The 20,810-nt window shown below is 33.8% G+C and overlaps 3 long non-coding RNA genes across 52 annotated transcripts; all 3 read left to right on the top strand.

Moving 5' to 3' along the window:
* The first annotated feature begins 790 nt into the window (after window positions 1-790).
* LOC112804631 (calmodulin-binding transcription activator 4) lies at window positions 791-6,706 on the top strand. Of its 50 annotated transcripts, none has more exons than XR_003203264.3 (10): window positions 791-1,076; window positions 1,408-1,729; window positions 1,841-1,967; window positions 3,314-4,026; window positions 4,352-4,417; window positions 4,540-4,761; window positions 4,859-5,008; window positions 5,120-5,190; window positions 5,460-5,680; window positions 6,287-6,706. It is a non-coding gene; the product is annotated as a calmodulin-binding transcription activator 4 (long non-coding RNA). The 50 variants fall into 44 exon arrangements; XR_011863241.1 differs by having other exon boundaries at window positions 5,562-5,680; XR_011863246.1 differs by having other exon boundaries at window positions 5,577-5,680.
* Window positions 6,707-14,054: 7,348 nt separating this feature from the next.
* LOC140183951 (uncharacterized) lies at window positions 14,055-15,969 on the top strand. Its single transcript, XR_011880542.1, has 3 exons — window positions 14,055-15,030; window positions 15,364-15,523; window positions 15,908-15,969. It is a non-coding gene; the product is annotated as an uncharacterized lncRNA (long non-coding RNA).
* A 180-nt stretch (window positions 15,970-16,149) lies between these two features.
* Window positions 16,150-17,113, top strand: LOC140183952 (uncharacterized). The gene is made up of 3 exons (XR_011880543.1): window positions 16,150-16,519; window positions 16,597-16,693; window positions 16,928-17,113. It is a non-coding gene; the product is annotated as an uncharacterized lncRNA (long non-coding RNA).
* Window positions 17,114-20,810: the final 3,697 nt, after the last annotated feature.

The following is a 20,810-nucleotide window of genomic DNA, read 5'->3' on the forward strand; positions in this document are numbered from 1 at the left end:
ATTATGAATAGTCACTTCTATCTTATTTTATACTATTAACTAATTAAAATTACCAAAATTTAATAATACAATTCTATGTTATATTTTTATATTTAGTCCAATCCATGTAAGCTATATAATAATCACTTCAATTTTTATATTTTATAATAATGTAATACTACGTACATACATTAATAGCAAAATAACATAGTAAATTATCATGTTTTAATATTAAATATAAAATTAATACGTACAAAAAATTTAAAATTTTTAAATCAACACGGATCATTGTAAGTAAAAACAGTGCTTATTTATGACATAAACAAATGAATACAAAGTCTTAAGTTTTGCATATAAAATTTTAGAAACATGTTATATATACAAATGTAATTGCATAGTGTTAATTTTTTTTAATGGTATACACCAACAACTCTAATTTTATTTCATGGTCAAATTAAAAAGAAAGTTGTGATTTTAAAAGTAGTTAGAAAAAAATAACAAAATTGATCAAAAAAATAGTCACTACTAAAAAACTAGTTATTACAGACGGATATTTTCGACGGATTTTATCTCACAGAAATACAGACGAAATTTCGGAGAAATTTTTTTGTTGGAAAATAAAAAAATGAATTAGTATAAATAGAAAACAGAATCCGTCGATAATTCTATCGGTAAAGTTAATTTTTTTCTCGTACAAAATAATTACAGACAAAAAATCCATTTATAATTAAATAGACAAAACACTGTATTTTATTAAATTATTACAAATAAAAAATTCATCTTTAATTTAAACTTTTCCATCAGAAATATTAGAATAAGGAGTTAGGTTTTCAATGGTTCATTTCACTTTTTCACGTTTTTCTTGAATTACTCTCCGTTGAAGATGTGACGTTCTCCACTGTCGCCACCGCTGCGGATCACGTCGCATGAGCTCCCTCGGTCGTCTTCATCGCGTTTGCTCCCTTCGTTGCCATTGTTGTACGAACTCTCTCCGCCGTGCTCTTGTCTTACGAGCTCCTTCCGCGCCGCTCTCGTCGCTGCTTCTTCTCTCCTCGCCGGAGGTTGGTCATCATCTCTTCTCGTCGCCGTTAGTTCAGGTAGGCCTCCGCCTCCTTCTCGTCCATATCCCTAACCCCTTCTATTGTGATTCTATTCTGATTTCGTTATCCCTAGCCCTAGCCCTGTCCCTTCCCTATTACTGCTGCTAATTTCACAGAAAAATAAAAATAATTTCATAGAAAGTTCGTTAATCCCACTTTCTTTGTCTCACTCACACTTTCCTTCACATTCTTAGTCACTTCTTTTCCCTAACGAATTGCTGATCTTTCACTTACGCGCAAGCAATACGGTGCCGTATCATAGCTAACAACGAAATTTAGTCAACAAAACCCTAATTGGTTGTTTCTTCTATTTTGTTTGAGGTTTTAGGGAAGAAGAAAGAGCGGAAAAGAATGGGTGAGGAGAATAAGGTAGTTGGAGAAGGTGAGAAGAAGAAAGAGGAAAGTGTTGGTGCCACTGCTGTTGTTGGTGATGGAGAGGAGGAAAAGAATAAGAAGAAGAATAAGAGTAAGAAGCAGGGTTAATTTCTTGAATTTGGAATGGGATATTCAGAAGACGTATCGATGATTTCGAGAAGAGGCTGCAGTATATTTCCAAAGAGGAAGCTGCGGTCATGGCCAGGGTCAATGGGAGAAGCCGGTCGTGGCGGAGAACTTCACGCCAGATCATCATAATTTCTGTTATATTTGAGGTACATTTTCCATTGCTGGATGAATGGGTTTATCTTTGTGTGTTTTTGTTTGTCATAAATTATTTCTCACATGAATAGATTTGTGTATTTTAACATGCCATTCTATGCTAGAATTTCTTTGAACTTTAAGTGCAAAAAACTACAATGGTGGGTGTCACGCTTCTCATGAGATTCAGCCTCTTCCTCTTCCTACTTGCTGGATTATCACTGTCACTTTTATGGCCTTCTTTTGCTGTAGGTATGCCTCTTTTATTTATTTATACATATTCCATAGCAGCTTTTCATGACAGTCTTGAGCCTCCTTAGTTCGTTAACTTGACTTCGCTAGCTGAGATGATCAAATTACTTAACCATTAGAGCTTTGCATTCGTTTACATCTTTTAATTTGGTTCAATACGTTTCCGCAGTGTAAGCATATATAAATATATAGAAGCTAATAAGGCCTTATCATAATAATACTAATTAACTTCATTCATTTTTTAATTTGTTGAGATATTGAGATCTGTTCTTAATTAACTTAAAATTACTGTTAAGTTTCTACAAATTTGAGCTACGGATACCTTGAACATGTGTAAAACTCTTTGATTTGTATTGTTTCATTGGGAAATCTGTTTACTAGGAATTTTAACTTGATCATATATGCTTTAGCTGTTGTTAAAAGCAGTATTTTTGGAATTTTAACTTTGATTTTGAGTTCTTGACTAAAGGCAATGTCCCCAGAGGATTTTCTTCATTGCTTGGTAATTAGATGTTTGCTTGTTTGTTTGTTCATATGCCTGCTAGTTGCTTTTGCTGTTGATTGATATTAATTTGATTTTCGTGTGCCTTTGTGCCTTTGTGATATTAATTTGATTTTCGTGTTCTTTGTGCCTTTGTGATATTAATTTGATTTTCTAGTTATAAATTAATCTCTAAAGAGTTGCATTGTGTTACTTGTTCCAATTTTTCTTGCGTACTACTTGAATAGCATGATGAGGTTCAAAATTTTAAATTTCTTAACCCTGTGCTTTTCTTCTTTTTGACAGTTTTGTACAAGAATATGATCCCTAGTAACTTTTATTAATATCTTATCAACAAAAATATGAAATTTTCTTTAAAGGAAAATTCTTCAATAAATTTAACTAAATATTTATTTGATTTGTGCATCAGCTCAATAATGTTGTAGCTAGAGATATTTTCTTTTCATATGAATAACGGGAATCGTACATATACTACTTTTTTGTCGGTTCATCCTGTGAGTGGTGCTATAACAAGTTAAGATCAAATGTTTCATGACCTTCATTTTCTGAATGGGCCCCAATTAGGGGATAAGTCATGAAAAATTGCAAGAGATCAATAATTTTTTAAGCGAGGGTCCTACTCTTGATGTTCTTGATGTACTAAATTAATTTTCTATTCAGCCATTATATTTCACTTTCATCTATAATAGAAAAGTATGCCATATTTCATGCTAAGGGATCTATAGTTTTTAACACTTAGATCTCTGTTAGTTTATTTTTAATCATTGCCACCAAATTTTGTGGTATATCTATATTAGTATAATGACTATGCATCTTGACTCTGTTTTCTTTTCATTCTCTTCAGAGAGGAAACTGTAATTGCACTAGTCAAATTAGGTGCAGTCCCAGGTCTTGTTGATGACCCAAAATCAGCCTTTCCTCGAGGGAAAACAACAGCTGATTTAGCTTCAAGTAGAGGATATAAAGGTGTTGCTGGATACATGGCTGAGGCAGATCTTGTAAATCAATTGTCTAGATTAACTGTTAATGAAAATGAGAAGGACAACATTGCCACAAACTTAGCAACTGACAATGCATTTGAATTTGCTGATACTGATTCATCAAAGATGACAATGGATGAGCAGTGCTATCTAAGAGAGTCACTCGCTGCTTTTCAAAAATTAGCTTATGCTGCTGCTTCAATCTAAGCAGCCTTTAGAGCAAGATCATTCTGTCAAAAATCAGCTTATGCTGCTGCTTCAATCTAATCAGCTTTTTTTTTTAGTTTTTACAATTCTTTCCTTTCCTTTCTCCATAGTATATGCTTCTTTATATACAACCCTCAAATTGTTGTGATGGCTGTAGCTTTTCTTTAAATGTAACATACTGTTATTTCATTTAGTATTTGGCATTTCCTTGATTTGCCTTGCAGAGTCAATTCTTACTGCCTCTGTTCTTGGTGTCGGGTTGGTCAGTTTGCATTAGCATTTCATCAATTCAGTTTATTGACTGTAAATGCCTTTGCGGTCTTCTGATTTGAAAGCAGAATGTGCATTTTATAGCAGCAGTAATGATGAAGTAAGTTCTACTAGCTTCCTGTTCTGTTTCATATAATAATATCAAAATTCTTTGTTCACCATTTAATGATGCACAAGTACTATACACAATCATATTTGATTGGTACCATGGTAGTATATTTTCAAGAACCGTGTAACCTATTGTATGGTCATATCACGTATGCCTCATGCTTTCCATTGTTTTCCTCCATTCTAAAATATATGTCACTAAGATTTTGGTATCTTGATGTTATCTTATCAATTTTTTTAAGTCACAGATATTTTGAACACGGAGAGTATATTACTTGAAAATCTGAAACTTCTATATCTTTTTATCTGTGATCCAGTTTCATCCTGGAGCATGCTTGGCATCGTCAAAGAGTGTCAAGGGCGTGTGCCATGAGCATCATCGAGTATGGTTTGGAAGAGAGTACTTTTAGTTCATATATCTCATCTTATAAGTACTTTTAGTTCTCTAAAATTAGCATGTAAGGACTTTGGCAGAGAGTGAAAAATGTTTGTTTGCAACTGATAGACAGCTTGCATGTCAAGAGTGAGGGAGAAACATAGGAGAAAGAAATGTTGCGATTCGAAACCATTTATGAAGGACAAAGAATGAGAAGATTCTAGCTTGAATGCAGTTGAAATAAGCCTTGAATTGTTGCTCTATTTAGTCAGATTTTTGACAAGTTAATTGACGAAATAGAAAGTGGAATAAATAATTTGCTTTTGCTCCAACTTTAGAATTTTCAAATTGGTAAGATTAGAGCACTCTGTAAGTATGACTCTGTATGTATCAATTTTTTATTGCTCTATTAATATTTGCTGCTAAACAATTTATATTTTATTGCCAGGTTCTTGTGAATGTTGTTCATGTTGGTGTTGGCCCTATTTCTCAATCTGATGTGGACTTGGCACAAGCTTGTGATGCGTGCATAGTTGGATTCAATATCAAGAGTCCACCTATTGCTCTTAGTCAGGCAGCAACTCGTGCCAGTATCAAGGTACTCTAACTTTATGCCTTTCTTACAAGGGTACTGCAATTGAGATTAAGATTCTGTAACTTGTAACTTCGAATATGTTCTGACATCATTGACGGTATGGTTTAATTGCAGCTATTCTGCACTGTGAACTCTTATGTATAGCTCCAAGCACACTCACTCAAGATATTGGTTTCTGGCTACAGGTAATCTCATAGACGTTTGTAATGCTTTGGTTTTAATTTGCTTTATTTAGTGTTTGCTAACTCTGTCGACTGCCATCCCTGCCATCACTGCTTAGTCAAATGCAATTCATCAAAATTGTAGTGTTATTGTGGAGTTTCTCTTTTTGTTATAACTTCGTAGCTGATTCTATTACACTAAACTTCTATTAGTTATACTACACCAGATGAAGAGCAAAGTCCAAAGAACTTAAAATTGTTGTCCTGTTTTGCTCATGCAAATTGGCAATTAGGTGACTGGTGTCTCTTGCCCTCATCAGCATATTCATCATCAATTTCCATGGAGAAAGGCATGTCAAAATTAGAACTTAATGATTCTATTTACAATGAACTAGATTCTAATCCAACAGGAAGTGGATGTGATTCAAAAGAAGCTGCTGTTGTGGAATCTAATGGGAATAAGGATGCTATGGACCTCGAGATTCGTTCAAGAGTGAAAGTGGTGGGGAAACTAGTAAGAACACCCTTTCTACATTCTGTCTATTTACTACTCTTGTTATTTACATTTTGTTCATCTACTTCTTGCCATTTACTTTTATGCTCTTTAAATTTCTGCACCCTTTAATTTCTTGCCATTTACCTTTGATGTTATTTAAGTTTCTTGCAATTTAAGTTTCCGTCATTTACTTGCACTTCATTTCTTTATTCTAGTTCTTTACATTCTTTGCCATTTAAATTCTTGCAATTATGTTTAAAAATCAAAATGCTCATGAAATCAAAACTATGTTTGCTTGACTAAATCTACCATTTAACTAAAGTTGCTTAATCTACCAATCCTCGTGGGATCGACCTCACTCTTAGTGAGTCTTACTACTTGATACGACCCGGTATACTTGCCGGTTGTACGTGAAATTCTCATTTTTACGTATCAAGTTTTTGGCGCCGTTGCCGGGGATTGGAAAGATTGACAATGATTAAGTGAAAGGTGGTCTAGATTAAGCATTTTCTTTGTGTTTTTGTTAAGCCCACTAACTGTTTGATACTTTGTTTCACTAACCCCAATTTCACTCTAGTTCTAGAGTGTCTCACTTGTGATTTTGGTTTTGTTTGTGTATGTCAGGAGCTAGTAGACGTAATATTGAGGACGAGAGAACCCTCCGAAGGATAAGGAGAGCAGAAAGAGGAAAGTTCATAGTTGGTGAAGAAGGGTCAGAGGAGTCAGAGGAAGAAGACCAAACCATGGAGGGTGAGATGCAAAACCCTCCTGGAGGGGTCAAAATTACTTTCCCTTTGGTGATCAACTCTTCTGAATCAAAACCTATCAGGTTCAAGAAGAATTCATGCACATGGCTGATGGATGCTGATTCATGTCCATTTTTTGAAAAAGAATTCAGTTAATCTTTCTGTAATATATGTAAAATTGTGTAAAATTTAGTATGGTTGAACAATATACTGAGGATTATAGTTGATAATACACTTTGTTTATGTTTTGAATTATATTGACTTGCTTGTTTATAATAATTTTCTTTTTGTTTTATAATACGATGGATTTGTTTATTTTTTGTAATATTATAAATATTCAAATACAAATTAGATAAAAATTTGTATTAAATTTATATTGATTTTGTATGAAAACAAGTTTATTTTGTAATTAGAGAAATAAAAAAAAAATTATTTTACCTTATTGACGGATTTACAGACGGATTTTCTATTTATAATTAGAGTGAAATTATTTTCCAAGGTTTAATTTACAGACGAAAAATTTGTAAAAAAATTCGTCTATAATTATAGATGGGAAATCTGTCAGAAAATCTGTCTGTAATTACAGACGAAAAATCCGTCTGTAATTACAGACAAAATTCATCGAAAAATCCATCTGTAATTACAGACGGAAAATCCGTCGAAAAATTCGTCTGTAATTACCGACAGAAAATCCGTCGAAAAGTTCATCGTTTTTGGGAAATGGATGGAGAATTTATAGAGGGAAAATCTGTTGGTAACTGGTAAAAATTTGTCGGTAATTTTTCGACGGAAAAAATCTGTCGGCAAATAATTTCCGACGAAGCTTTTACAGAGGGACAAAATTCGTCGGTAACCAAAAATTTGTCTGTAATATAAACCAAATTTGTCTGTAAATCTATCTAATTGTGAGTTAACTTATATTATTCTATTAATTTATTCAATATATTAAATTATTTTTATTTATATTAAGATTAATTTTAAATGTTTTAAAATAAAAAGTATAATTAATTATAATTTGCATCTTATGTTATGTTGAGTACATGATATTCTATTGTGCTGCTAAAAATAAAAATGAGATAACAAATATAATTTTATCTCTTAATTCAATATATTTATTTATATTTTATACTTTTTTATGATTAATTATGTACGGTGTTGGTATATTGAATAAAAATATCTATTATAATAACATAAAATTAAATTAAATTTCAATCAATAATTTTATACTCTTTACTTTTTTAACTTTCATTTTGGATTTTAATTTATTACTCAGAAGTAGTGAAATTTCATTAATACTGAAATAAAGTTACAAAATGGTCCATAGGATAGAATAAGTAAAATAACATGATAACTATATTGTAACATCCAAATGAAACAACATAGAATCTAAAATGCTTGTCTTTCTCTTTCTCGCTATCGAATTTTTACATTTAGTGATAGAGTCGACGTAGCATGCTTCTGAGAGTGTTTTTCTAATTTTTTTAACTCATTAAATACAATTTATTATGATGAATTAATTATATCAACTAATTGATTTGATTAGATATTTAAGTATCATACAATTTGAAATTATATATATCAATTAATTCATTTGATTTTTATGATATATAAATTTAAGGAATAAATTAAAATAAGATAATTTATTACTTATTTAAATTGAATAAAATAAATACAAATTAATTTAGTTAGAAGTTTACTATTTTCTAATCTTCTATACATAAAAATGACAGAACAAAATTGTAAAAATAATCTTTTTATCACTTTTGCTATTTTAATTTTGTTTTCTTTGTTTTTTTACGTGTAATTTTATTTTACATTAACTTTATTTATTTAATAACAAAATATATTCATATTAATTCTATCATATAATAATATATTTTGTCTTCTATGTTAATCGATGAATTTCAACAGTTATCAACTGCATCTCATGAAATGACCGAGAAGTGAGAACTACGAGAAGTTAAACCCAGATTCAAAATGTTGAAACAAAGCAAAGAAAACACTGAATATATGATTAGAAAAAAATATAGGATAATAAAAAATATACTAAAACTGGATTTTTTCCCAAATAATGAAAGTGATGTGTCAATTTCTCATGAATTCATTTTTTCTCCAAAATGAAAGCACTATTCACTCTTTTAAATTTATTTTAGAAAAAATATATTTATTATAACTATATTACAATTATATTACAATTAGCATTTAATGAATAATGCATGATTATACTAATTTAAGAAAATATCTTTATTATAATTATATAAAGTTAATATTTAATACATTATCAACTAATAAAAGTGAGGTGTTACCTCAATTTATATATTATATCTATTTTTCTTGGATATGTTATTTTTAAATTTTGTAATATAATTTTTTTTAAGTTTATTTTCTTTCTTGAACATATGTATCACTTTTTTTTGTATTTCAGATTTGTAATACAATTATTAAGAGAAGTGTAATTCATTAATAGATTATAGTGATTAAAAGTTTAATTATATTGTGTGAACACAAAATTGATTAATTAAGATTAAAGCCCGGTAAAAAAAAGAATCACAATACGTAATTTTGTTTTTTTTGCTATACTAATAAAATTATACTTTTAGTAACATTTGTAAAATAAATGTTAGGAAAGATCATTTTTATTTTTTTTTTAAAAAAGGTAAAAATATACAATTGTTACCAAATTTCATTTTTCCCCAGTTTCATAAAACCTAGAATCTCAAAGCTGGGTTCTCTTCATTTTCCTCCAATTTCACGCGTCTGAATGTCGTTCTCACTCCCACTCTTGAAGCTGTGAAACCACCTCTCGCTCCTCCTCTTTGATCTCTCGCTCCGCCTCTTCAAACTCTCGTTCCGCCTCTTCGATCTCACGGTTCGCGAACCGAAACCACAATCCGGTGTTCTCACTCTCACTCCAGCTCGCGTTGGCTCGCCTCTGATTCATCCTCTCGCGCCGTCGTCTTCTCACCTGCACCGCCGTCTTCTCGCCGGTTTCATCGTTTGCTCGTCCCACGACCTGGTAAGTTCCAGTTCTCTTATTTAGTTAGTTTCTTGCTCCTTCAATCTTCTTTAATCTTTACATAATAATTAATTTGATGTATAATTATTAGTTGATTTAAGTTTTTAATTGGTTATTTAGTAGTTAGGTTTTGAATTTAGGTTTTCATTTATCGATCTCAAAACATGTTTATTTGCTTATTAAGTTGTTAAAAACCATACATTATTAGGTTTTCATATCCTCTATTTTCTAGTTGTTTTTTCTTACTAAGCTAGAATTCTAATTTCTAATTTCTATTTTGTTTGATATTGTCAATTGGAAAAACTCATATATTGATTCTAGATAAAATTGTTGTATAGAGTAGTAATTAATTTGATACAAAATAAGAAGATTTAAAAAAGATTTTATGATAACAATTCTAGTTCAAATGAAATCAGACATGGTGGACTTGCTGTCAAACAGTGATAAGGTATGGTGTCTCACTCTTTCTCTAATTTATTTTCTATTTTCCCCCTTGAAAAATAGCAGATTAGGTATTTTCTTTACTGGAATGTGGAAGAAAGAAAATATATATATATTTGTTATGATTTTCCATTCTAACAAATGTCCTTCTGTTCTTGTTTGAGATCAATTAGTTATTCTTGTTTAAAGTTGCTTCTGTTATTCAAATCCTTCTGAATTTATTGTTTGTATTTACACAATTTTTCTGATGTACTGCTGCGATGAGTTCTGTTTTTTTTTTTATTTTAGTAGACTCTAGTTATGTTTTCTCCTCTTTTTACTCTTTATTTTTGTTTGAATATTTTAACAAATAGAACTGGAATCTGTGTAGTCTTAAATCCTCAATTTGATTGCTCCTGGCATAGAAGGACTTGTATATAGTTCTTTAAAATTGGACAATTTAATATCACTCTTAATCAGGTTTGCCTTTTTGTTAACTTTTTTTTCCTTTCCAATTTTCCATTTCTGTTTTTGTTAACCAATCTTTGCATAATGCTACTAGACTTGATTAATTAGTATGAGAGGATCAGAATGTCTATCTTGTTCTTTTAATTTTTCAAAAAAAAAAATTCAAATATTAAGGAGCTGAGTCCATGAAGGTGAATGAATGATAAAGTAATTAAACCTGTTGCTATACACAAATAATGTGAACAGTTGAGCTAATTATATATGTGCCACACTTTGCTCATAGTCATTATTTTAAGCTACCTTTTAGAAGGTAATAATAGAAAGCTACAACAACAACAACAACAACAACAAAGCCTTATCCCACTAAGTGGGGTCGGCTACATGAATCAAACGACGCCATTGTGCTCTGTCATGTATCATGTCTACAGAGAGACCGTTTACATGTAGATCTCGTTTGACCACCTCATGGATGGTCTTCTTAGGTCTTCCTCTGCCTTTCGCCCTTTGTCCATCTTCCATCTCATCCACCCTCCTGACTGGATGTTCTATCGGTCTTCTTCTCACATGTCCAAACCACCTGAGACGCGATTCAACCATCTTTTCCACAATGGGTGCTACTCCAACTCTCTCCCTTATATCTTCATTCCTTATTTTATCCAATCGCGTGTGACCACTCATCCATCTCAACATCTTCATCTCTGCCACACTCAGCTTATGTTCGTGCTCTCCTTTAGCCGCCCAACACTCCGTACCATACAGCATAGCCGGTCTTATAGCGGTGCGATAGAATTTACCTTTAAGTTTTAAAGGCACTTTTTTGTCGCATATAAAACCAGATGCACTCCGCCATTTTGACCAACCTGCTTGGATCCTATGATTTACATCATGTTTAATCTCTCCATTATCCTGTATGATGCACCCAAGATACTTAAAACTTTTAACTTTTCGTAAGGTGTTCTCTCCAATTTTCACCTCTATATTGGAGTTTTCCCTTCTCAGACTGAACTTACATTCCATATATTCCGTCTTGCTACGGCTTATGCACAGACCATACACTTCTAGAGCTTCTCTCCATAACTCCAACTTCTTATTTAGGTCTTCCCTTGACTCTCCCATAAGGACGATATCATCGGCAAAAAGCATGCACCATGGCACAGGCTCTTGGATGTGCTCTGTGAGTACTTCCAAGACTAATGTGAAAAGGTATGGACTTAAGGATGATCCCTGGTGTAATCCTATACCAATAAGAAATTCCTCTGTCACACCACCTTGAGTCTTCACACTAGTTGTGGCCCCATCATACATGTCTTTAATTGCCTGAATATATGCGATCCTTACTCTCCTCTTTTCTAAAACCTTCCATAAGACCTCCCTTGGTACCCTATCATACGCTTTTTCCAAATCAATAAACACCATGTGTAGATCCCTTTTATTACTACGATACCTCTCCATCATCCTTCTTAATAGGTATATCGCTTCAGTGGTAGATCTGCCTGGCATAAATCCAAATTGGTTCTCTGTTACTTGTGTCTCTTTTCTCAACCTCCGTTCTATCACCCTTTCCCATAACTTCATAGTATGACTCATAAGCTTAATCCCTCTATAATTTCCGCAACTTTGTATATCCCCCTTATTCTTGTAGATAGGTACCAAGGTGCTCTTTCTCCACTCATCAGGCATCTTCTTTGACCTTAAAATCTCATTAAAAAGCTTGGTTAACCAGTTGATGCCTTTTCCTCCAAGACCCTTCCAAACCTCAATCGGGATATTATCAGGTCCTACTGCCCTGCCATTTTTCATCTGCTTTAGAGCCTCTTTTACCTCGAAGTCTCGAATCCTTCGATAGTAGTCAAAGTTTTGATCTTCTTCCCTTGTGCATAATCGACCAAGGCTCGGAAGAGTCTTCTGTCCCTCATTAAATAACTCGTAGAAGTAGCTCTTCCACCTTTCATTAATCTTCTCCTCTTGAGCCAACACCTCTCCATCCTTATCCTTTATGCACTTAACCTGATCCAAATCTCTCGTTCTTCTTTCCCGGCTCTTTGCAATTCTATATATACCTTTTTCTCCTTCTTTCGTGTCCAAAGACTGGTAGAGACCCTCATATGCTCTTGTTCTTGCTTCACTTACAGCCACTTTTGCCTCTTTCTTAGCCGCCTTATATTTTTCCCAGTTATCTGCATTGCGGCATAAAGACCACTCTTTAAAGCATTCTCTTTTTATCTTTATCTTTTCTTGTATACTCGCATTCCACCACCAGGACTCCTTGTCTCTTGGTCCTATTCCTTTAGATTCACCAAAACTTTCTTTTGCTGTTCTTCTAATAACTTCTGCCATCTCCCTCCACATCTCTTCCGCGCTTCCATTCCCATCCCACCTTGCCTCTTCTCCTACCCGTCTTAGGAAGCTTCTTTGTTCCTCACCTTTCATCCGCCACCACCTCGTCCTTGGGTTCTTCGTATGATGTCTTTTCCTCAACTTTTGCTCAACGCGAAAATCCATGACGAGCACCCTATGTTGTGTTGTCAAACTCTCTCCCGGGATAATTTTACAGTTAATGCAAAATTTCCGGTCGACTCTCCTCAACAAGAAGAAGTCGATTTGAGAGCTTGTCATGCCACTCTTATAGGTTATAAGATGTTCGTCTCTCTTTTTAAAACATGTATTTGCGATGAGAAGATCAAAAGTTGAGGAAAAGTCCAAAATAGTTTTACCCTCGGCATTGATCACCCCGAAACCATGGCCTCCGTGAATACTCCCATATCCAGTCACTTCTCTCCCAACATGGCCATTTAAATCTCCTCCTAAGAAAATCTTATCTCCCAAAGATATGCCTTGAACTAAACTCTCTAGATCCTCCCAAAACCTTATCTTGTGTTGTTCGTCCGAACCCACTTGCGGTGCATAGGCGCTAATCACATGAAAAGCACCTCCCTCCACCACAAGTTTGATAGAGATGATCCGATCTCCCACCCTCTTGACATCAACTACGTCCTTCTTCCACTGCTTATCCACAATTATTCCAACTCCATTCCTATTCTTCACCTTTCCTGTATACCAAAGTTTGAAACCAGAAGAATCCAACTCCCTAGCCTTTGCACCAACCCATTTCGTTTCTTGTAGGCACATAATGTTAATCTTCCTCCTTATCATGGTATCCACCACCTCCATGGACTTTCCTGTTAGAGTGCCTATGTTCCATGTCCCAAATCTCAACCTTTTGTCGCTTCGACCTTTACCTTTTCCTTTGTGAACTAGCTTATTTACCCTCGTCCGTTCACGAAAACGCGAGAACCCTTGCTCATTTAACACTACATCCGGGCACCGATGCAGCGGCTCTTGCTTTGACACCGTACTCGAGCCATACGGCGCGTTACTTCCGGGTAACGACCTAGCTTTAGCGCAATAATGTCTTTGATTCATGTCATGGGGGGTTCGGCTATATTTTTACGTTGGTTGCCGAAGACCTAACACAACCCTCCTCCTTTATCCGGGCTTGGGACCGGCTATGTACCGCAAGTGTAACATAGGCGGAGTTGTAATAATAGAAAGCTAATAAACTTTTTTGCTATAGCAATTATGTTTTGCAGCCAAGCTAAACTGATAAATAATGCTTTAGTTTCTGTGATGAGAATAATGAAATACAGATGGAGATTCAGACTTGAGAGTACAGAAATTTAAAGATAAATGGATTGCAATAAAGAAATAATATTGTTGAAATATAATAGTGTGAAATGAATTGTTGGCATGTAGCTAGTGGGATTCACACTCTTATATCTTACTAGAAAGAGGTTAATAGTGTAGTGACCCGTGAACCTATCTTTGGGCTATTTTGTCATGTTCTTTTCAACTTGTATATTTATGTTGGTTCCTAAATTGATGGTGCTTATTGTTCCCTATTATTCACTTTGATACTCTGCATTCTGCAATGTTTGAGTGACCAATTCATCAAGCATGTGCTGTGCACTCACCTTACCTCATCTTCACAACTCTACACTCAAAATCAAAATCATTCATTCCCTGCTTACGGCTTCTTGTAACTAACAAAAATTATTACTACATCAGATTAATTGATAAATTTATTATCTAATATTTGCTCAACCTATTTAATTTCGGTTACTCCTTTCAATTTTTGCCACATAAGTTTCAGATTTTACACAGATTCTGTTTCTGAATTACAAATTCAAGAGAGAGCTGGACTGACGAAGAACACGACAAGTTTCTAAAATCTCTTCAGCTGTTAGTGTCTAATTTCCACGATTCTATTTTTATTTCTTATTTTCTTTCTTCTTTTATTAGGACAAAATAAAATTGCATTTATATGTTTTTTAATGGTATTAATTTGAGAGCTGATCTCATCTACAAAATAATTGTGTAAATATTTCAAGGTTTTTGATACAAGGTTATAGTTTCCTAGCTCTGTTTATGTGTTTGTAACACTAATATAATATTTTTACATAGCAAAAGACACCAAGGAAGCTTAACTTTGTGTAATTGTTATTACTTATTATTATATGCATCATGCATGCTATTGTTTCTTGATTTTTCTAGTGATTGAACCCTTCTTCCTTTCTGACTACGCATTTCTCTTTAGTTTAACTATAATAAAATTATTATTTTTAATTTCCTGAATTGCTCAGTCACACCAAAGGTAACATAAATTGTTATGTGACTGGCAAAGAGAACGAGAACCCTGCTGTTTTACTGGAGATACACTGGTAAACTCACTGATCAATCTTATCTTTCTCATCTTGAGTTCTTTCATGTCCTAAAGAGTTGTTCCCTGGGAAGTATATTTTACTCAACCTCTTGAGGTCAGTTTATGTAGCTTTTCGTTTTAGCTGTCTTTATCTCCATGATCCATTAACACTTGTATTTACGTTCTAGAATGATAAAGTGGCCTTAATTTATTGTTAGACGTTTGTCTTTCTTTGGTTTATTTTTAGCTCTTGTAATAAGCTTCACTTTATTGTGTTGAACTCTTTCTTTCAAAATAAAAATAAAAAATACCAAAAGAAGACCTTAATTTATTGTGTTGTTGCTTTTTGTAGTTCATTGCAGGCTGTGGGAGATTTTTTGAAGGAACTGCAGAATAGATGTATGAGTCACTCTGTGTAACACTAGGTTCATTACCAAAGCCAACCCTCGTTTACTGTGGCCATGAGGTAAAATAACACTAAAATCTGCGGCCATCAGTTCTTCATTAGATAGGTAACAATTTAATGCTTCTGCTTCTGTTTTAATTTCTGTTCATTCATTGAAAGTGCTGCTCTTTGATGTTGTGAATGCTGGAATGCTATTTTAATTTTCTCATAGTTGAATTTGAGAAATGCTGTGAATGCTATAATGCTGTGATGTTGTAGTGATGTTTAAATTTTCTCATAGCTGGATATGCCCAGGAAGAATTCCAACTTCTAGATTTTTAATGCATCTGTTTTAATTTTCTAGATGTTTTAATGCTTCTGCTGCTGTTTTTGCTTTTTAATGCATCTGTTTTTGCTTTGAACTGCTTTAGTAATTAGTTTAATGCGTTGTTCTGCAACAATAGTTTAGTAAAATGCTCCTTATTTTATTTTTTCCCTTCTCATTTTGCAGACCAGATGTCTTTGGAACAAAGCACATTGAAAATTTCTACAAAGGAGTTGTTGAAACTTATGTACTCTACTCTAGTCTTGGCCTCCTTTAACTTTTGAATTTATTTTTCTACTTTCCATAATAATGAGTAACATAACTCATCTCCGTTGTTATAGGAATCGGCAAAGTATTTGTCTAAGTCCTGCACTTCAAAATATGGTGTTGGCCTGGTAAGTCTATGATTGATTTGTGTAACTGTGCAAGCCAACTCTTTTGCAGTCTCTATAGGTAACTCTACTCTAGTTTCTATAGGTATTAGGTAAAGTAAAATAATAAATAAAATTATTAAAGGAGAGAGGAAATGATTGATGACATTGGTTGTGAACCCCTTCCCTTGTTTGTTTCAATTTGTGCTAGCTAATCTCATTTCCCCCCCTATAAGGTTTGTTTCTTTTTGTGTTCTTTTGAATCTCAATTATGTAACTCCTTTGGCTTTTATGCTCTTCTATTATTATATTTAGAAGTCTATGTCTATGTCTATCTCTAACTGCTGCATTCAACTAGGAAAGTTATTAGATATAGTTAATTTTCATTAAGGAAAGTTAATTGTTCTTTGGAAGTGTGATAATACAGGTGGGGGTTGATCTAGAACTCCTGAACTTTTCAGGAACAATAATAATAATAACAACATTGGCTTTTTATGATTTTAGGAGCTTCCTCAAAGTACAACAACAATAAGACAAATGATGCTGTAAAGTGAAAGGTGAAGAAGCAGAATAAAAAAGAAAAAAATTGGAAGTTGAAAGGGTGAGAATGAGAATCAGTGCCTCTCTTCAGTCTCACTCTCTCACTCTCTCTCTCTCTCTCTCTCTCTCTCTCACACACACATGTTCCTTTACTCATTATTTGCTTCATCTTTATTTTTCTAGTCTTTTTTTTTGTCCCATTGTGAGCATATCTTTATTTTATTCTTGTTAATTTTTCATTCTATCATGTTCTTTCCATTGAGATCCCCAAATGATTTGTTTCCCTATATTGCAGGAACATGCACTAGTGATAATTTGTTATGGATTGATGAACGGATATTTTATACGCTTTTTGGGGGGTAATTTCATGTAGATTTTAGTATGTTTTAGTTAGTTTTTAGTAGATTTTTATTAGTTTTTAAGCAAAAATCATATTTCTGGACTTTACTATGAGTTTGTGTTTTTCTGTGATTTCAGGTATTTTCTGGCTGAAATTGAGGGAGCTGAGCAAAAATCTGATTCAGGCTGAAAAAGGACTGCTGATGTTGTTGGATTCTGATCTCTCTGCACTCGGAATGAATTTTTTGGAGCTACAGGAGTCCAATTGGTGCGCTCTCAATTGGGTTGGAAAGTAGACATCCAGGGCTTTCCAGCAATATATAATAGTTCATACTTTGCGTGAAAATAGACGACGTAAACTGGCGTTCAACGCCAGTTCCATGTTGCAGTCTGGCCAGGCACGTGAGAAGCTTAAGTTTCAGCCCCAGCACACACCAAGTGGGGCCCAGAAGTAGATTTCTGCACTATCCATCTTAGTTTACTCATTTTCTGTAAACCTAGGTTACTAGTTTAGTATTTAAACAACTTTTATAGACTTATTTTGTATCTCATGACATTTTTAGATCTAAATTTCATACTCTTTGACGGCATGAGTCTCTAAACCCCATTGTTGGGGGTGAGGAGCTCTGCAGCGTCTCGATGAATTAATGCAATTATCTCTGTTTTCCATTCAAACACGCTTGTTCCTATCTAAGATGTTCATTCGCGCTTCACTATGAAGAAGGTGATGATCTGTGACACTCATCACCTTCCTCAATCCATGAACGTGTGTCTGACAACCACCTCCGTTCTATATTAGATTGAATGAGTATCTCTTAGATTCCGTAATCAAAATCTTCGTGGTGTAAGCTAGAATTGATGGCGGCATTCATGAGAATCTGGAAAGTCTAAACCTTGTCTGTGGTATTCCGAGTAGGATTCAAGGATTGAATGGCTGTGACGAGCTTCAAACTCGCGATTGTTGGGCGTAGTGACAGACGCAAAAGAATTAATGGATTCTATTCCGGCATGATCGAGAACCAACAGATGATTAGCCGTGCTGTGACAGAGCATTTGGACAATTTTCACTGAGAGGATGGGAAGTGGCCATTAACAACGGGGACACCCTACATACAGCTTGACATTGAAGGAGCCTTGCATGTGTGAAGAGGAGTACAAGAGAAAAGCTGAAATAAAGAGGACAAAGCATCTCCAAAACTCCAACATATTCTCCATTATTGCACAATAAGTATTTATTTTATGCCCTTTGACTTTTTACAATTAAAAAGAAAGAACCCTATTGGCATCCTGACTAAGATCAACAAGATAACTATAGCTTGCTTCAAGCCAAAAATCTCCGTGGGATTCGACCTTTACTCACGTAAAGTATTACTTGGACGACCCAGTGCACTTGCTGGTTAGTTGTACGGATTGCAAAAGTGTGATTGTAATTTCGTGCACCAAGTTTTTGGCGCCGTTGCCAGGGATTGTTCAAGTTTGGACAACTAAAGGTTTATTTTGTTGCTTAGATTAGGAATAATTTATTTTTGTTGCTATAGTGTCATTAAATCTGAGTCTTCTATTTTCTTTTCAAAAATTTTTCAAAAATATTATTTTTTCTTATTAATTTTTAATTTTTATGTGAGTTTAGTTTTATATTTTAATTTTGGTGTCAATTGCATATTTTATATTTTCCTTTAAATTTTTGAATTTGTGTTCTTTATTCATCCTTGATCTTCAAGTTGTTCTTGTTTGTTTTTCTTGTTTGATCTTTGGTTTTTCCTATTTGTGTATTTTTCGTGTTTTCCTTGGTTTTTTCAAGATATTAGTTTTCAAAAATATATGTTTTATACAACATTAAAACACGTTATATTTATAGCTCAGTTGGCTAGAGCGTTGGCTTATGTTCCTTGCAATTGGGTATCTTCCTTTTAAAACTTTTTTCAAAAATAATTTTTCTTTGATTAAATCTTATGCCAAACTTTAAGTTTGGTGTTTTCTTGTTAATCTTTCTTTAATTTTCGAAAATTTTATTGTGGTTTTCTAAAAATTTTAAGTTTGGTGATCTTTCTATTGTTCTTGGTGTTCTTGTGAATTTTCAAGGTGTTCTTGAGTCTTTATTGTGTTTTGATCTTAAAATTTTTAAGTTTGGTGTTCCTTGGTATTTTCCCTAAAAAATTTTCGAAAACAAGGAGCATTAGATATAAAAATTTTTAAGTCTTGTGTTTTTTGTGTGTTTTTCTCTTTCATCATAAAATTTAAAATTCAAAAAAAAATCTTTTCTAACTAATTTTAAGCCATCTTTTCGAATTTAAAAAAAAATTTAGATTTCAATTTCAAAAATATCCTAACCACTTTCTCTCTCCTCACTTTTTCAAAAATCTTCAAAAAATATTTTTAATTTTTTTATTTTATTTTCGTTTTTATTTATTTTTATTTTCATTGTCGTCTTTATTTTATCTTATTTTATTATTATTATTTCAAATTTTTTCTATATAATAAAATAAATAAAATAAATTCATATCATCTCTCTTTCTCCATTATAGACTTAAGTGAAAATGAACAGTCTAGAAGGACTCTGGGGTCATATGCTAACCCCACTACTGCTTCATACGGGAGTAGTATCCGTATACCCTCCATTGGAGTCAATAGTTTTAAGTTGAATCCTCAGCTTATTATCATGGTGCAGCAAAGTTGCCAGTATTTCGGTCTTTCACAGGAAGAACCTACAGAGTTTCTGGCACAATTTTTACAAATTGCTGACACAGTACATGATAAGGAAGTAGATCAGGATGTCTACAGATTATTACTATTTTCATTTGCTGTAAAGGACCAAGCTAAGAGGTGGTTAAATAACCAACCTAAGGACAGCATAAAGACATGGAAACAACTGTCAGAAAAATTCCTAAATCACTATTTTCCTCCAAAATGGATGACACAGCTAAGGCTGAGCATCCAAGGCCTCAAACAAGGAGATAATGAATCCCTTTATGATGCCTGGGAGAGATACAGAGAGATGCTAAGAAAATGCCCCTCTGAAATGTTTTCAGAGTGGGTGCAGTTAGACATCTTCTACTATAGGCTTACAGAAAGAGCTCAGATTTCTCTAGACCACTCAGTTGGTCGATCTATACACATGAGAAAGACAATAGAAGAAGCTCAAGAGCTTATTGATACAGTTGCTAGAAATCAGCATCTGTACCTAAGCAGTGAATCTTCCATCAACGAAGAGGCTAAAACAGTAATTGCTGAATTCAGTTCTGCAGATCAAGCTGCTGAATTCAATCAGCAACTGGATTTTCTAACAAAACAGCTAGCCAAATTCAAGGAGATACTACAAGAAACAAGAATGGCTAATATGAATATGGAAGTACAGTTAAAGCAAACGGAACAGCAGTTATAAAAACAAATAACAGAAGAGTGCCAAGCAGTTCAATTAAGAAGTGGGAAAACATTAAATACCTCACTTCAAGGTAGCAGGAAGCCAAGAAATGAGCAAACTACCCAAAATCAATCTGAGGACAGTAAGAGCCCAGAGAGGAATAATTCTGGTGCTCAAACGCTAGAAAATAGGTGGAAAGCTGGCGTTGAACGCCCAACCCATGCTCAGTCCTAGCGTTCAACGCCAGAAACAAGCAAGGAATTGGCGTTGAACACCCAAATGAAGCACAGTTCTGGCGTTCAAATGCCAGAAACAGGTAAGGAGTTGGCATCTAACGCCACTCCAGCTTCCACCCCTGGCATTCAAATGCCAGTGGGAATTCAGACACATGCAAGTGCTGATAGCAACCCCTCTAAAAAGCTTCTCAATCCACATCTGTAGGCAATAAACCTACAGCAATTAAGGTTGAGGAATACAA

The sequence above is a fragment of the Arachis hypogaea genome, chromosome 1 (assembly GCF_003086295.3).
Source record: "Arachis hypogaea cultivar Tifrunner chromosome 1, arahy.Tifrunner.gnm2.J5K5, whole genome shotgun sequence".
NCBI lineage: Eukaryota > Viridiplantae > Streptophyta > Magnoliopsida > Fabales > Fabaceae > Arachis > Arachis hypogaea.